We start from the raw sequence: 6,000 nt of genomic DNA on the forward strand, positions 1-6,000 counted from the left end.
CTCTCTGTCTGTGTCTGTGTCTGTGTCTGTGCCTGTGTCTCTGTCACTGTCTCGGTCTGTGTCTGTGTCTCTGTCACTGTCTCTGTCAATGTCACTGTCTCTGTCACTGTCTCTGTCTCTGTCTGTGTCTCTATCTGTGTCTCTGTCTCTGTCTGTGTATCTGTCTGTGTCTGTGCCTGTGTATTTGTCACTGTCTCTGTCTCGGTCTGTGTCTGTGCCTCTGTGACTGTCTCTGTCAATGTCACTGTCTCTGTCTCTGTCTCTGTCTGTGTCTCTGTCTGTGTCTCTGTCTGTGTCTCTGTCACTGTCTCTGTCTGTGTCTCTGTCTGTGTCTCTGTCAATGTCACCGTCTCTGTCACTGTCTCTGTCTCTGTCTGTGTCTCTGTCTCTGTCTCTGTCACTGTCTCTGTCTGTGTCTCTGTCTGTGTCTCTGTCAATGTCACTGTCTCTGTCACTGTCTCTGTCTGTGTCTCTGTCTGTGTCTGTGCCTGTGTCTCTGTCACTGTCTCTGTCTGTGTCTGTGTCTCTGTCACTGTCTCTGTCAATGTCACTGTCTCTGTCACTGTCTCTGTCTCTGTCTGTGTCTCTGTCTGTGTCTCTGTCTCTGTCTGTGTCTCTGTCTGTGTCTGTGCCTGTGTCTCTGTCACTGTCTCTGTCTCGTCTGTGTCTGTTCCTTTGTGACTGTCTCTGTCTCTGTCTCTGTCTGTGTCTGTGTCTGTGTCTCTGTCTCTGTCTCTGTCTCTGTCTGTGTCGCTGTCACTGTCTCTGTCACTGTCTCTGTCTGTGTCTCTGTCTGTGTCTCTGTCAATGTCACTGTCTCTGTCTCTGTCACTGTCTCTGTAACTGTCTCTGTCTGTGTCTCTGTCTGTGTCTCTATCAATGTCACTGTCTCTGTCACTGTCTCTGTCTCTGTCTGTGTCTCTGTCTGTGTCTCTGTCTCTGTCTGTGTCTCTGTCTGTCTCTCTGTCACTGTCTCTGTCACTGTCTCTGTCACTGTCTCTGTCTGTGCCTGTCTCTCTGTCACTGTCTCTGTCTCGGTCTGTGTCTGTGCCTCTGTGACTGGATCTGTCAATGTCACTGTCTCTGTCTCTGTCTGTGTCTCTGCCTCTGTCTGTGTCTCTGTCTGTGTCTCTGTCACTGTCTCTGTCACTGTCTCTGTCTGTGTCTCTGTCTGTGTCTCTGTCAATGTCACTGTCTCTGTCTCTGTCTGTGTCTCTGTCTGTGTCTCTGTCTCTGTCTCTGTCACTGTCTCTGTCTGTGTCTCTGTCTGTGTCTCTGTCTGTGTCTCTGTCTCTGTCTGTGTCTCTGTCAATGTCTCTGTCACTGTCTCTGTCACTGTCTCTGTCTGTGTCTATGTCAATGTCACTGTCTCTGTCACTGTCTCTGTCTGTGTCTCTGTCTCTGTCTCTGTCTCTGTCTGTGTCTCTGTCACTGTCTCTGTCACTGTCTCTGTCCTTGTCTCTGTCTGTGTCTGTGCCTGTGTCTCTGTCACTGTCTCGGTCTGTGTTATTGTCTCTGTCACTGTCTCAGTCACTGTCTGTGTCTGTGTCTGTGTCTCTGTCTCTGTCTGTGCCTCTGTCTCTGTCTGTGTCTCTGTCTGTGTCTGTGCCTGTGTCTCTGTCACTGTCTCTGTCTCGGTCTGTGTCTGTGCCTCTGTGACTGTCTCTGTCACTGTCTCTGTCACTGTCTCTGTCTGTGTCTCTGTCTGTGTCTCTGTCTGTGTCTCTGTCTCTGTCACTGTCTCTGTCTCTGTCTCTGTCTGTGTCTCTGTCTCTGTCTGTGTCTCTGTCTGTGTCTCTGTCACTGTCTCTGTCACTGTCTCTGTCTGTGTCTCTGTCTGTGTCTCTGTCAATGTCACTGTCTCTGTCTGTGTCTCTGTCTGTGTCTCTGTCTCTGTCTGTGTCCCTGTCACTGTCTCTGTCACTGTCTCTGTCTGTGTCTCTGTCTGTGTCTCTGTCTCTGTCTGTGTCTCTGTCTGTGTCTCTGTCAATGTCACTGTCTCTGTCACTGTCTCTGTCACTGTCTGTGTCTCTGTCTGTGCCTCTGTCTGTGTCTCTGTCACTGTCTCTGTCACTGTCTCTGTCTGTGTCTCTGTCTGTGTCTCTGTCATTGTCACTGTCTCTGTCACTGTCTCTGTCTCTGTCTGTGTCTCTGTCTCTGTCTCTGTCTGTGTCTCTGTCTGTGTCTCTGTCTGTGTCTGTGCCTGTGTCTTTGACACTGTCTCTGTGTCGGTCTGTGTCTGTGCCTCTGTGACTGTCTCTGTCAATGTCACTGTCTATGTCTCTGTCTGTGTCTCTGTCTCTGTCTCTGTCTCTGTCTCTGTCTGTGTCTGTGTCTCTGCCACTGTCTCTGTCAGTGTCTCTGTCTGTGTATCTGTCTGTGTCTCTGTCAATGTCACTGCCTGTGTCTATGTCTGTGTCTCTGTCACTGTCTCTGTCACTGTCTCTGTCTGTTGCTCTGTCTGTGTCTCTGTCAATGTCACTGTCTCTGTCACTGTCTCTGTCCCTGTCTGTGTCTGTGTCTGTGTCTCTGTCTGTGTCTCTGTCACTGTCTCTGTCTGTGTCTCTGTCTGTGTCTCTGTCTCTGTCACTGTCTCTGTCACTGTCTCTGTCACTGTCTCTGTCTGTGTCTCTGTCTGTGTCTATGTCAATGTCACTGTCTCTGTCACTGTCTCTGTCTGTGTCTCTGTCTCTGTCTGTGTCTCTGTCTGTGTCTCTGTCACTGTCTCTGTCAATGTCACTGTCTCTGTCTCTGTCTGTGTCTCTGTCTGTGTCTCTGTCTGTGTCTCTGTCACTGTCTCTGTCTGTGTCTCTGTCTGTGTCTCTGTCTCTGTCACTGTCTCTGTCACTGTCTCTGTCACTGTCTCTGTCTGTGTCTCTGTCTGTGTCTATGTCAATGTCACTGTCTCTGTCACTGTCTCTGTCTGTGTCTCTGTCTCTGTCTGTGTCTCTGTCTGTGTCTCTGTCACTGTCTCTGTCAATGTCACTGTCTCTGTCTCTGTCTGTGTCTCTGTCTGTGTCTCTGTCTGTGTCTCTGTCTCTGTCTGTGTCTCTGTCTGTGTCTCTGTCACTGTCTCTGTCAATGTCACTGTCTGTGTCTCTGTCTGTGTCTCTGTCTGTGTCTCTGTCTGTGTCTCTGTCTGTGTCTCTGTCTCTGTCACTGTCTCTGTCTCTGTCTCTGTCTGTGTCTCTGTCTGTGTCTGTGTCTCTGTCTCTGTCTGTGTCTCTGTCTGTGTCTCTGTCACTGTCTCTGTCACTGTCTCTGTCTGTGTCTCTGTCTGTGTCTCTGTCAATGTCACTATCTCTGTCTCTGTCTGTGTCTCTGTCTCTGTCTGTGTCCCTGTCACTGTCTCTGTCACTGTCTCTGTCTGTGTCTCTGTCTGTGTCTGTGTCTCTGTCTCTGTCTGTGTCTCTGTCAATGTCACTGTCTCTGTCACTGTCTGTGTCTCTGTCTGTGTCTCTGTCTGTGTCTCTGTCACTGTCTCTGTCACTGTCTCTGTCTGTGTCTCTGTCATTGTCACTGTCTCTGTCACTGTCTCTGTATCTGTCTGTGTCTCTGTCTGTGTCTCTGTCTCTGTCTGTGTCTCTGTCTGTGTCTCTGTCTGTGTCTGTGCCTGTGTCTCTGACACTGTCTCTGTCTCGGTCTGTGTCTGTGCCTCTGTGACTGTCTCTGTCAATGTCACTGTCTATGTCTCTGTCTGTGTCTCTGTCTGTGTCTCTGTCTCTGTCTCTGTCTGTGTCTCTGTCTCTGTCTCTGTCTGTGTCTCTGTCTGTGTCTCTGCCACTGTCTCTGTCAGTGTCTCTGTCTGTGTCTCTGTCTGTGTCTCTGTCAATGTCACTGCCTGTGTCTCTGCCTGTGTCTCTGTCACTGTCTCTGTCACTTTTTCTGTCTGTGTCTCTGTCTGTGCCTCTGTCTTTGTCTGTGTCTCTGTCACTGTCTCTGTCACTGTCTCTGTCACTGTCTCTGTCTGTGTCTCTGTCTGTGTCTATGTCAATGTCACTGTCTCTGTCACTGTCTCTGTCTGTGTCTCTGTCTCTGTCTCTGTCACTGTCTCTGTCTGTGTCTCTGTCTGTGTCTCTGTCAATGTCACTGTCTCTGTCACTGTCTCTGTCTGTGTCTCTGTCTGTGTCTGTGCCTGTGTCTCTGTCACTGTCTCTGTCTGTGTCTGTGTCTCTGTCACTGTCTCTGTCAATGTCACTGTCTCTGTCACTGTCTCTGTCTCTGTCTGTGTCTCTGTCTGTGTCTCTGTCTCTGTCTGTGTCTCTGTCTGTGTCTGTGCCTGTGTCTCTGTCACTGTCTCTGTCTCGGTCTGTGTCTGTTCCTTTGTGACTGTCTCTGTCTCTGTCTCTGTCTCTGTCTGTGTCTGTGTCTCTGTCTCTGTCTCTGTCTCTGTCTGTGTCGCTGTCACTGTCTCTGTCACTGTCTCTGTCTGTGTCTCTGTCTGTGTCTCTGTCAATGTCACTGTCTCTGTCTCTGTCACTGTCTCTGTAACTGTCTCTGTCTGTGTCTCTGTCTGTGTCTCTATCAATGTCACTGTCTCTGTCACTGTCTCTGTCTCTGTCTGTGTCTCTGTCTGTGTCTCTGTCTCTGTCTGTGTCTCTGTCTGTCTCTCTGTCACTGTCTCTGTCACTGTCTCTGTCACTGTCTCTGTCTGTGCCTGTCTCTCTGTCACTGTCTCTGTCTCGGTCTGTGTCTGTGCCTCTGTGACTGGATCTGTCAATGTCACTGTCTCTGTCTCTGTCTGTGTCTCTGCCTCTGTCTGTGTCTCTGTCTGTGTCTCTGTCACTGTCTCTGTCACTGTCTCTGTCTGTGTCTCTGTCTGTGTCTCTGTCAATGTCACTGTCTCTGTCTCTGTCTGTGTCTCTGTCTGTGTCTCTGTCACTGTCTCTGTCTGTGTCTCTGTCTGTGTCTCTGTCTGTGTCTCTGTCTCTGTCTCTGTCTGTGTCTCTGTCTGTGTCTCTGTCAATGTCACTGTCTCTGTCACTGTCTCTGTCACTGTCTGTGTCTCTGTCTGTGTCTCTGTCTGTGTCTCTGTCATTGTCTCTGTCACTGTCTCTGTCTGTGTCTCTGTCTGTGTCTCTGTCTGTGTCTCTGTCACTGTCTCTGTCACTGTCTCTGACTGTGTCTCTGTCTGTGTCTCTGTCAATGTCACTGCCTGTGTCTCTGTCTGTGTCTCTGTCACTGTCTCTGTCACTGTCTCTGTCTGTTGCTCTGTCTGTGTCTATGTCAATGTCACTGTCTCTGTCACTGTCTCTGTCCCTGTCTGTGTCTATGTCTGTGTCTCTGTCTCTGTCTGTGTCTCTGTCACTGTCTCTGTCTGTGTCTCTGTCTGTGTCTCTGTCTCTGTCTGTGTCTCTGTCACTGTCTCTGTCACTGTCTCTGTCACTGTCTCTGTCTGTGTCTATGTCAATGTCACTGTCTCTGTCACTGTCTCTGTCTGTGTCTCTGTCTCTGTCTCTGTCTCTGTCTGTGTCTCTGTCACTGTCTCTGTCACTGTCTCTGTCCTTGTCTCTGTCTGTGTCTCTGTCAATGTCACTGTCTCTGTCTCTGTGTCTCTGTCTGTGTCTCTGTCTGTGTCTGTGCCTGTGTCTCTGTCACTGTCTCGGTCTGTGTTATTGTCTCTGTCACTGTCTCAGTCACTGTCTGTGTCTGTGTCTGTGTCTCTGTCTCTGTCTGTGCCTCTGTCTCTGTCTGTGTCTCTGTCTGTGTCTGTGCCTGTGTCTCTGTCACTGTCTCTGTCTCGGTCTGTGTCTGTGCCTCTGTGACTGTCTCTGTCAATGTCACTGTCTCTGTCTCTGTCTGTGTCTCTGTCTGTGTCTCTGTCTGTGTCTCTGTCACTGTCTCTGTCACTGTCTCTGTCTGTGTCTGTGTCTCTGTCTCTGTCTCTGTCTCTGTCTGTGTCTCTGTCTCTGTCTGTGTCTCTGTCTGTGTCTCTGTCACTGTCTCTGTCACTGTCTCTGTCTGTGTCTCTGTCTGTGTCTCTGTCAATGTCACTGTCTC

This window comes from Scyliorhinus torazame, chromosome 20, assembly GCF_047496885.1.
Source record: "Scyliorhinus torazame isolate Kashiwa2021f chromosome 20, sScyTor2.1, whole genome shotgun sequence".
NCBI lineage: Eukaryota > Metazoa > Chordata > Chondrichthyes > Carcharhiniformes > Scyliorhinidae > Scyliorhinus > Scyliorhinus torazame.